We start from the raw sequence: 12,019 nt of genomic DNA, 5'->3' as shown, positions 1-12,019 counted from the left end.
GAAAAAGAAAAAAAAAACACCTTCTTCAGGGCAGTCTGGTAACATTCTTGACTAATGAGCTTGGAACAGAATGTCCCTACCCTGGCATTATCAGGGAAGATTCGAGGGAGGGGAAGTGTGAAGAGGGTACAGAATGTGATCAAGGGAAGGATATGCATGATCCAGAGCTGTGGGGAAGCCCCCTGGGTATTTCTTGCACCTGTGCATGGTAAGAAATATGCAGCCAACAATGCTTACGTTAGAGAGCACAACCCTCAAGTCAAGGACAGTTTAGTGACCAGAGCACAGTCAGCTTCCCATTGCCCAAGAGTGGCCCAAGAGCCAGAGAAATTGGGAGTGTACAGAGCAACCCCTGCACTCACCACAGGAGGTTACAAAAGATTTTCAAGAGAATAAAACCCATTCATTTCCTCCTTGTTGTGGCCGTAAGGTTTTAAGAGCTATTCGGGAACACTGCTGTTTCAGGTAAAGGGAAGTCATGGAAGTTGGGTAATAACGTAAGTGGACATGGAGGAAGGGACAAAAAAGGAAATTTGGGTGACACAAATCTATCTTTAAGGCCTTTCTCAACCTTGTGGGAGAAACAGTTTCCATTCGGAATGTAAAAAACAAAAGCAAGATCCTGACATAGAAGAGATGCCCAAAATACCAAAAATAGCTGCATTAATGCTTTCAGGCTGTTCAACAAACCACCAAGTCAGCAGAGCAGGTTTCCAGTTGGGGGTTGCCCATTCCAGGGTGTAGGCACTGAATAAGGTCGCCATATTTTAAGGGTCATAAGAAGACATAGGTGAACTTGGGGGTCTAAGTGAAGTCAAGGAATTATGTGAGTGAAAGAATATGTGAATATCTGTCAATTCTCCAGAAATGAAAGCCTTTGACAATAGGAATATAAAAACCTAACATGAACAGAATAATCCAGGGGAAATAGCATAGTCTTTTGGAGTAAATGATTTCTTGTTATGCAAATAATTCATATCCAGTGTACTTGTTCTGTGAGTTTCCTAAGGAACTGGCACATCTAGTCTTTCCAGTGGCTATGTCCCTGCAGTGCCAAACCATGAGCACAAACCTGGTGAGGTGCAACTCTTGGTCTATTCCACGCCTGCACCCAGGGAGCTAAAAGGGACCAAAGAAAAACACACTAATGTCCTGCCTGGTCTCCCCTTAAACTCATGACCACAATAGACAATGGACCTTACCACCGTCGGGCAGGCATTCTGTGTGTGCAGACCCCATCCCCTCTCCCGCTCTCCTCGATGACTACTTCCCACCTCTCTCCCCTGAAACTTCCAATTTCTCCCCTTTACTCAGCTCCCTGAGCTGATACCTAGCTTGTTTCCTATTTCCCTTTTTCTCTTAGGTAGCAATTAGATGAGAAATTCTCCATTCTCCCTCTTGTCACATCTACCCAACTGCTGGTATCTGTGCCGTCCATGTATTCTGCTTTCTGTCCTTTCTCTATGATTAAGCTGTCACTGCTGCCAACCAAAGCCAACTGCAGCACTGGTGAATTAGATCTCACCCTCTCTTGTGGAGGGACCCCTCCCCCTCCATCTCTCTCTCATCATCTTGTCTCAATTTCCATGAGTGTATGCACATGCTGTAACATCCTCCATGTTTTTTAACTTCCCTTGACCACTCCCCATCTTCCTTCATGAATACCTAATTTCTCTGCTCCTAAGGGCAAAACTCCTCAAAGAATTTTCAGAAGATTTGTTCCTGCTGTATCTTTAGCACCTAGGACAGAATCTAGAACATAGTAGGTGCTCAAACCTTTGTCAAATGAGGGAAGGAATGAATGTGTGAACGATAGCCAATTTAGTCATCACAGCAATGGAAAAACATCAAACTAGTCAAATTGGTTTTCACTATCAAAATGGTTATGCACCTGAACACAGATAATTCTGCAAAACTAAGAATCTATGGTGTGATGAGCACTGTGCTATATACTTTTATGGGAAGATGGTAACTGTCTTTTACTCTTCTTTCAAGAAACCTAAAGAACAACAGGAAAGGTAGTATGCAAATGCATAGGGAGAAACCAGATAACACATTAAAAAAAAAAAAACATAGCAAGTCACACCTGGGAAGATTTTGACACATAAGTATTTATAGAGGTCCTGCTGTATTATATTTTTAGCTAACATTTATTTGGCTCTTACTATATGCCAGACACAATATGCCAATATGAGTGCTTCACAGGTGTTAACTTATTTATTTCTTTATTTATTTTTATTTATTTTTAAAGATTTTATTTATTTATTTGACAGAAGGAGAGAGGGTGCGCACAAGCAGGGAGAGGATGCTGGAGAAGCAGGCTTCCCACAGAACAGGGAGCTGCTGCTGGGCTGGATCCCAGGACCCTGGGATCATGACCTGAGCCGAAGGCAGATGTTTAACTGACTGAGCCACCCAAGCCACCATTTACAAGAATATTATGAGATAAGTACTATTTTAAATCCCATTTTATAGAAGAGAAACTGAGACACAGGTCAAGTAAGTGACCCAAGATAACACAGCATAAAAATGGTGTAATTAGATGAATAATAAAGTTACCAATGTACAGACTAAAAGGCAGGATGAGGGGTGCCTGGGTGGCTCAGTCGCTAAGAGTCTGCCTTTGGCTCAGGTCATGATCCCAGGATCCTGGGATTGAGCCCCACATAGGGGTCCCTGCTCAGCGGGAAGCCTGCTTCTCCCTCTCTCTCACTCCCCTTGCTTGTGTTCCTTCTCTCGCTGTGTCTCTCTCTGTCAAATAAATAAATAAAATCTTCAAAAAAAATAAAAGACAGGATGAAGCTAGACTTGTGGATCATCAAAGCACACCTGTTTGTTTATTGCCTACTCAAGATGGAGTACTATAGGAAAAGGTTCCAAATGAGTGTTAGGAACACTCTACCTTCCAGAAAAGGTCACAAATAGGATGCTGTATGTGGCCTCTACCTTCCAGAAAAGGTCACAAATAGGATGTTAGGCCCTTAGACCACTGCTTCTCAAACTTGAATATGAATAGAGATCAACTGGGGATCTTTTTAAAATGCAGATTCTAATTCCATAGGTCTGGGAGGGGCCCAAGACTCTGTATTTCTCACAAGCTCCCAGGAGGTGTGGACTTGGCTGGTCCAGACTTGTTACTTTGAGTAGCAAAGAACTTGGACAAATTAACGCCTACACATGATTGAAAAGTAAAACTGACCAGTCTGTAACTGACAAGTAAAGAAGTTGCCCCAAAGGAGTGAAGTATGAGTGACAGGGAAAGCTTAGCTTCTTCTGCCCATTTTGACCATATATCAAGGGAAAAGTCAAGATTCTTGAAAAATCTCTTTTCAAGTGAACAATGGTTGCCAATCTTTATGTCATTCATAGTTTCCTAAAAAAATTACTCAGAGATGAAATTGGCTTAATCCCCAGGCCTTTAACTTATCTATTGTTCCCACTGGACCAACAGCTAGCTCTTAAAATACCTTTTCAGTTTATCTTTAACCCAGAAGCATGGGTCTTTTCCTGGTCTTTGGCTGGCTCCCTGCTTCCTCAGCCTAAACAGAAGCCTACCCTGCTGTGGTCACTTTTCCTGCCTGCTGCTAAAGGAATTTTAGGGAAACAAAAGCACAGAGCAGTGCCCCCCGCCATTCCCTTTATCCCCCATCCAGGAGGCCATTTTGCTTTGAGATTCTGCTCATACTAGATGCCACAGGTGAAGTTGCCCCAGGAGCAGAGCGCCTCCCTTTCTACTTAACAGGCATGGTGAGGTTAGAAGTTTAAGGTAGCCTGCCCTTCAGAGCATCTTACAAAGACTAACTAATCTGGACAACAAGCCTCTGGCAGACGTCTACAGTTACAGGGGAAAGATGCCCCAGGCAGTCAGGGGACTGGTATTTCTATATACAGGAGGAAGTTTCAAGCACAAATTGGACAACATCTCAGAATCCTGTGTGTATAATGCATGTGTGCAGATATATGTATGTATATGCATAAAAAGTATAAATATAATACATTACATAAAATATAATATATACTTTATATATGTATTTTATATGTAATATTTTATATTTATATTTATATATAAATACGTACTGTTGTGAGCTGAATTGTGTCACTCCAAGATTCATATATTGAAGTCCTAACCCTCAGTACCTCAGAATGTGCCTGTATTTGGGAGAGTATCTTTAAAGATGACTAAGTTAAAATGAAAGCACAAGGATGGGTCCTAATACACTATGACTGATGTTCTTTTTTTTTTTTTATATTTTGTTTATTTATTTGACAGAGAAAGACATGGCGAGAGGGAACACCAACAGGGGTAGTGGGAGAGGGAGAAGCAGACTCCCCACTGAGCAGGGAGCCCAATGTGGGGCTCGATCCCAGGACCCTGGGATCATGACCCGAGCCAAAGGCAGACACCCAACGACTGAGCCACCCAGCCGCCCACTATGACTGATGTTCTTATAAGAAGAAGAGACTAGGACATAGACAATGCACAAAGGGAAGATGTATGAGAAAACAGACAGAAGACAGCCATCTGTAAACCAAAGAGAGAGCTCCCAGAAGAAGTCAACCCTGCTGATGTCTTGATCTCAGACTTCTAGCCTCCAAGAATTGTGAAAGAATAAATTTTTGTTGTGCAAGCCACCCACTCTGTGGTATTTTGTTATGGCAGCCCTAGCTAACTAATACATACACACACACATGCACGCACGCACACAAACACACACACATACACACACACACACACGATGGCCACGAAGTCTGGAAAAGCAGACAAACACATTGTAAAAGATTTACTGCTATCACACTATAGTAAATGATAAAATGATATTATCTTAGAGTCAAGACTTTATGGCCACACTCTATAGGTAGAAACATGCACAAACATTTTGCCCTCTCCTCGCACTGGGAGAGAGAAAGGGGTGTAAAGCAAATATAAAATGGACTGATAAGGGCTTCGGAATGCTACTACATAGTTTTCTGCCAGATGTGGGAGTGGAGAATAACGTCTCTAGAGTTATTTTCCTCTGACAGCCATTGGGTTCACTCTGACTTCATCCCGCCAAGTGGCCCAAATACATGCCTCCACCTGGCCTTGAATGAGACACCCTTCATGTTGCTTTGGACTTCTTTTACTATGTGAATGTTCTTCCCAGACACTCTCCAGTGAAGTCCCAGATTGGGGGAGAATTGTGCCTGTCTCATGACGGTTAATCATTACTAAGAATTTGTAAATTCCCTGACCATCATTAAGCACAGAAACTGAAATGCAAAAATGAAAACAAAATCCCCCGAGAAATGAGAAAGAAGAGTCATTGAGAGGAAGAGAATCAACTTAACCGATCCAACTCTCCAACGAAAGTGTGTGACTGTCAGGGTGAGGATGGAGGTGGGGGAGTGAAAAAGTTCCTTTCTTCTGCCACAGCAGTGATTATAAAAATAGCAGTGTCATTGCTTTATTAAATGAGGAAGTCCAAAAATAAGTATTATTGACTGATTTAACAACTTACCATGACATCTCAGGTCACTGGAAGGGAAGGGAAGGGAGAGGAACTTGTGTATTTAAAGAACACGTTATGTATGCCCAAAGCCTTCTATAGCTTAGCTCAGGTGAATTGTCACCATAATCATGTAAAGTAGACTGCATTATCCCTGTTTTGCATAGGAAGAGCTAAGAGACATTGAGTCAGACATTGCTAGTTGAATTACCAATCCTTTTCTCTCTTGCTGCCTTTCTCTGTGGAATATGGAAAAGGTGAATATAGGCTTCTCTACCTTCTCTGCAGCTAGGGGTAGCCTGCCTATATGACACAGTTCCAGGCAATGATATGGAAGCATATGCGGAAGATTCCCAGGGTGGACTTCAAGTCTAAATGCAGACTTATGTATCCAACTGCCTATTCAGCATCTTTGGCCAGTGAGCCAATAAGACTCTCAGTCCAACAGGTCAAATTTGTCCTCTCAGCCTTCCCAGTGTATCTGCCCACTGCCTGTGTTTGCCATTTAAGTAAAAAAGTAAAAAGTCCCCAGTACCAAGCCTGCAAGCTTAGTTATCATTGCCTCCTCTTCCTCTCACGCTCCGTCCATATCCAGTCAATCCTCAGATTCTGCAACTCTATGCTTCTCCTTACCTCTGCTGCTACTGTCCTGCTCCAAGTCACCAGCAACTCCTGGCTTTAAAGCCTCCTAATGGGACGCCAAACTTCTATCTTGCCTCCTGAAGTGTAGTCTCAGTACAGTGCCCGCAGTGGGTCTGTTAATATGTAAATTGTGTTCCTCCTTGGCTAACAATGGCCCCATGACATTCTCACTCGGAATAGAAGCCAAAGGCATCACAGAAGCCCAGAAGTCCCCACCATGTGACCTGGCCTCCTGACCTGTTTTACCTCGAGTCTCCCCTTCTCCCCCTGGCTCACTCTGCTCCAGCCACATTGATCTGGCATCAGAACTTTGCACCTGATAGATCCCCCCTCTCTGGAAAATTTTTCCATAATTTATTTTCATAGTTTATTGCCTTAACACCACCTTGTCTTTATGCAACTATTACCTACTCAATGACACCCTTTTTGACCCACCTCACTTAAAATGCAATTTCTCCCCACTGCCACCACATGGAGTAACCTTCCCTTTTCCTGATTTTATTTTGTCCATACCATCTCCTATCATCTAGTACTACAAATTTTACTTATCTTGTTTACTCTCTGGCTCCCCCTGCCCCACTAGAATGTCAGCTTCATTTGGACAAAGATTTGTTCTGTTTTGTTAACTATGGGAGCACCTAGAATAATACCTGATCTGAAATAACTGCTCAATAAATACGTGATTAATTAATGAGTTCACTGATGCTAGGGGATTTAGGAGAAATCATTTTCTCCCTTATATAAGGGATAGGCATCGGAGAAGTCATTGCTATCTTTAAAAATGCTGAGAATGTCTCTGTTGAAAATCAGCTGGTAGCCTTAAAATAATGCTGAGAATAAAAGAGCAAAAGATGGAAAATCCTTATGTCATGTTGAGTCACAGAAGCATCACCTGCAATCTTATCTCTAGACATAACATGAAGAAATACCACCTTATCCACATAAACCAGGTATCCACAAACTATGCTCTGCAGGCCAACTTTGTTCTCCTGCCTGTTTTTGTAAATAAAATTTTATTGGAATATCTACATATTAACATAATGTCTATGGCTTCTCTCATCCTACCCCAGAGTTGTATAGCCCACAAAGCTTATAAGGTTTACTATCTGCTCTTTCACCAAAAAAGCTTCTCAACTCTTGATTTAAGCAAATACTAATTGAATTTTCTTTTTTATTTTTCCAACCAAAAGCATTGTGGTGGTCATGGGCTGCTTGGATGTCTTGCTGTGAGGGGGCATAAGTGAATGACAACCCCAGCTGCTACCCTCTGGGCCCATGACCACATTCTCAGAAGCCACATTTCAGGTAAATTGCTCTTCCCCAATGACTAAGCACAGATGCCATTCCTGTGAGATGCAGGGTTCCTCCAATGAGTGACTTTGGCTCAAAGACTTCCATCCACTCAGCTAAAACTTTCTTGCAATTGCACTGGAATCTCAGATTCTCCCTATCCAATCCTCCTCCCTTCCTTTTCTGCTTCCCAGGAATCAGACCTACATCGTAGTCTGAGGGCTCTTCCTACATACTCCTTCTCCCTCCTTCCTTATCCTTCACAGGTGTTTTCTTCAATAAATCTGTCATGTCTGGTCTTGTTTTGCATTTTGATTCTCAGAGGACCCCAACTAACATAAGCATTCTTGACCAAATGCTTCTATTACCCTGAATTCTTGACTACAGTCACAGAGCTAATAAGAAGTGATTTTTAGATTTGAACCAGCATCTGCCTGACTCAAAACTTCGTGCTTTCTCAACACTGTTTTAGTATTGTTATTCCACTAGACACTTTTATTGTTGCTGTTTTTTTAAGATTTTATTTATTTATTATTTATTTAATTATTTATTTATTTTCAGAGAGAGAGAAGGGGGAGGGGCTGAAGCAGAGGGAGAGAGAGAATCTCAAGCAGACTCCACACTGAGTGTGGAGCCCTGACACAGTGCTTGATCTCACAAACCTGAGATCATGACTCGAGCCAAAATCAAGACTCAGATGCTTAACTAACTGAGCCACACAGGTGCCTCCCGAAAATACCTTTTTTTTTTTTGCTTTCCTCCTTATATTCATCATTCAATAAGGAATCCACAAAAACTTTATGGTCATGAACTGTATTTTATTCACACGTATACTATAACACATTTGGCAACTTTATGATATTGGTGGGATGAATGAATAAATGGATGAACAAACGTTTATTGAATATCTATGAAGCAACTCTTCCTCTAAGTCAGAAGGGAAAGATGACAACAGGTGTTGGCAAGGATGTGGAGAAAGGAAAACCCTCATGCACCATTGGTGGGACTGCAATCTGATACAGCCACTCTGGAAAACAATATTGAGGTTCCTCAAAAAATTGAAAATAGAATTACCCTATGATCCAGTAATTCCACTACCAGGTATTTACCCAAAGAAGATGAAAACACTAATTTGAAAGGATATATGCACCCGTATATTTGCTGCAGCATTATTTACAATAGCCAAATTATGGAAGCAGCCCAAATGTCCATCGATAGATGAATGGATAAAGAAGAGGTGTGTGAATATTCCACACACAATGGACTATTACTCAGTCATAAAAAAGAATGAAATCTTGGGGCATCTGGATGACTCAGTCAGTTAAAGCAACTGACTCTCAGTTTCGGCTCAGGTCATGATCTCAGGGTCCTGGGATTGAGCCTTGCATCCGGCTCCATGCACAGCGCAGAGTCTGCTTGTCCCTCTCCTTCTGCTCCTCCTTCTGCTCTCTCTGTCTCTCTCCCTCTCAAATAAATAAATAAATAAAATATTTAAAAAAGAATGAAATCTTGCCATTTGCCACAACATGGATGCAGCTAGAGAATATGATGCTAAGTGAAATCAGTCAGAGAAAGACAAATACCATATGATTTCACTCATATGTGGAATTTAAGAAATAAAACAAACAAACAAAGGAAAAAAAGACAAACCACAAAACAGACTCTTTAAGAGAGAACAAACTGGTGGTTCCCAGAGGGGAAGTGGGTGGGGGATGGGTGAAATAGGTGATGGGGATGAAGAGGACATTTTCCATAATGAGCACTGAGTCATGTACAGAGTTGCTGAATCCCTATACTGTACACCTGAAACTAGGATAATACTATGTTAACTACACTGGAATTAAAATTAAAAAAAGAAACTTAATAAAAAAAAGAGGAAGGATGAGAGCATCTGAAGAAAAATTCCTCATGCAGTCCTTCTCCATGTCAGACCACAGCTGAATTCAGTGCTACTCTGCATCCGAGCTCCACTATAATTTATTTCCTACATTTGCCAGCCCTGAAGAAAAGTTAGATCTGATCTAAACCAATCTCTCATCTAACATGCACTTATCCAACCACACTGACACAGAGTCTAATAGATGTATCTTTCCTTCGTGTTTGTATATTCTGTGTACTCCAGCTTTGCGCAGTGGCAGTATCATAGCCAATGAGGTTTATCAGAGGCGCGATTATTGCTAATTGAATATATTGTGTACTCTTGTTAAAAACATAATGATCATCCAGCGAAAATGCACATAACTATCCAGATAAAAGTGATAAAATGGAGAAAAGAGCAGTCATCACGTGTGAATGCAGAAATTGCCTTGATTACCTCAAAGGAAGGCACTGATAAAAAGCTGTAGGAAGATGAGCTACTTTCAACTCATCTAGATGATGGATTTCTGAGGAAGTCCTTCGCATTTGCTTCTAAATGGTGATCTCCCTAATGAATTTTCTGTGGGCTGCTAAAAACAAACATTGTATTCAATGTCTTAAACAACTGCTTGTAGATTTCAAATTACCACTATAGAGTCTTGAAGTCATTTTAGTTGGGCAGCTCATATATTGCTGGAAGTTTTTTTGTTTTTAAAGATTTTATTTATTTGACAGAGAGAGAGAGAGAAAGACAGGTGGGCAGAGAAGAGGGAGAAGCAGACTCCCCACCAAGCAGGGAGCCTGATGCGGGACTCGATCCCAGGACCCTGGGATCATGACCTGAGCAGAAGGCAGACGCTTAACCGACTGAGCCACCCTGGTGCCCCATATTGCTGGGAGTTTTAAGCTAGCTTGCAAAGATCTCATTAATTCTCTTTCTCAGATGTTTTAATATACATCAGCTTCTTCATTAGTCTTTTTCTGACTAATTTCCACCTCATTTTTCTGGTTTCTTGAATTATTATATTTTAATGTGGAAGTGAAGTGTGCCAGAGTGATGCCACAAAGGGTGTTCTGTCAAATGTATTAACCCAACTGATAGATCCTATCAGTGGGTGTTGACGGTAGGCTGAGGAGGAGGGAAATGAGAAATAAGACCTGGGAGAGCCATTGACATTGTTTATTCCCATCAAGAAGAATTTTAAAGAGTAAATTCTACCCCCCTAGATTCCTTCTAATGTTTCCAGTCAGTGGGGTTGCTCTAATGAGTTCAAATTTAGATTAAAGCAATAGCTACAATTTTTATTTCAAAAGCTTTTGCCAATAATGATGTCTACATTTGGGGGAGATGAAGTGGAACAAAGTGAGGTTAAGAATCAAAACACTTGGATTAGATTCCTGGCTCTGACCACTTAGTCCTTTGTAACCTTGAGCCAGTGGTTCTTCTCAGGCATGGATACACTCCACAAGCTCCCCCCGATAATTGAGACGTGTATCCCGAAGCATTGCTTGAGGCAAATCACTTAAACTTTGTGAAATCCCATTTCCTTAACTCTATAAAGAGGGCATGGGATTCACTAGAGATTATGAATTCGTGCTGCACATTAAAAACAGTACTTTTTTAAAAATAGTGGTACAGGACCCCATCCAAGACCAACTGAATCAGAATCTCAGAGGGTGGGGTCCCTGCACTGGTGTTTCTGTAAGAATGATCTGGTGGTCTTAATGCGCTGCCAGAGTTCAGAAACTCTGCACTATCTTCAGGTTCATTACTAATCCTCTAGCATCTGAGAATCGCTGACTTGCTCCAACGCTCCCATGGAATGCAACAAGAATCCATTCGGATGGCTCTGCAGTTTATGACCACAAAAGTATCTCCAACCTGGGTCCTAGAGATCTAGACAGGACTGATCTAGGGGAATTTTTATGGGAATAAGAGGTCATGCCGACAGCCAAATTTTTACTTTGCTTTTCTTCTTACCATTTTTCTTTAAGCATGCACAGACACACACGACCTTTTTATTCTTACTGAGTTATGATACATGCACTGCTTGATGAGTTTTTATATATGTATACACCTGTGTAGCCATTACGCAGACCCAGATATAGAATACTTCCAGAACACCCCCTAAGACTGGCCCTGCTATTTCGAGAGGACATAGAAAGTCTGCAGAATCTGGCAGATGGACTGTGTTCACCGCCTGCCATGGTATTCTCTACCTGCATTGTTGTGCCATGAAGTAAATCATGAGATGTGATTTTCCCATCTCTCTTGCCACTATTCATGAAGCCATCACACATGCTTTTTTCTTCCTTTGGAAAATATATGCCTCATTTTTCTTTTATGTCCCCAGATGTTAGCTCTATAAGCCCACTCCACACTGGCTTTTAAGGCCAATGACTGGGTCTGTCTTCCTCATCCCCTGTGCCTGCAGCCCTTATATGCTTATGGACATTTGTTGAAGGAATGCTGAATAGATACATGACTTTGTTGGGGGGAACGGTATAAAAAACAAGAGGAGACATGCTCCTGACTTCAGAAAGTTTTCTATGACGTAGATGGGTTGGGGAGGGCTTGGTAGGGGTACACTCCAAATACCAGGAGCACCTTGTGAGTAATTATAAAACAAAATATCATCAGGTCAAAATGATTTTCTATTGACTCAAGCGCCAAAAGACTAAAACCTTTCAGGGCACAGAGGAAGCAGAGTGAAGAGGCCATCAGAGTGAGCCCCTGGTTAACA

The 12,019-nt window shown here is 41.6% G+C and overlaps 1 pseudogene; it reads left to right on the top strand.

Annotated features, from left to right (window-relative positions):
* The first annotated feature begins 9,538 nt into the window (after positions 1-9,538).
* LOC116645056 lies at positions 9,539-9,670 on the top strand (annotated as a pseudogene).
* Positions 9,671-12,019: the final 2,349 nt, after the last annotated feature.

Source organism: Phoca vitulina, unplaced genomic scaffold (genome assembly GCF_004348235.1).
Source record: "Phoca vitulina isolate PV1807 unplaced genomic scaffold, GSC_HSeal_1.0 scaffold31, whole genome shotgun sequence".
Lineage (NCBI taxonomy): Eukaryota > Metazoa > Chordata > Mammalia > Carnivora > Phocidae > Phoca > Phoca vitulina.
Note: the sequence above shows the minus strand (reverse complement) of the source record. Positions and strands in the feature narration are given on the sequence as shown.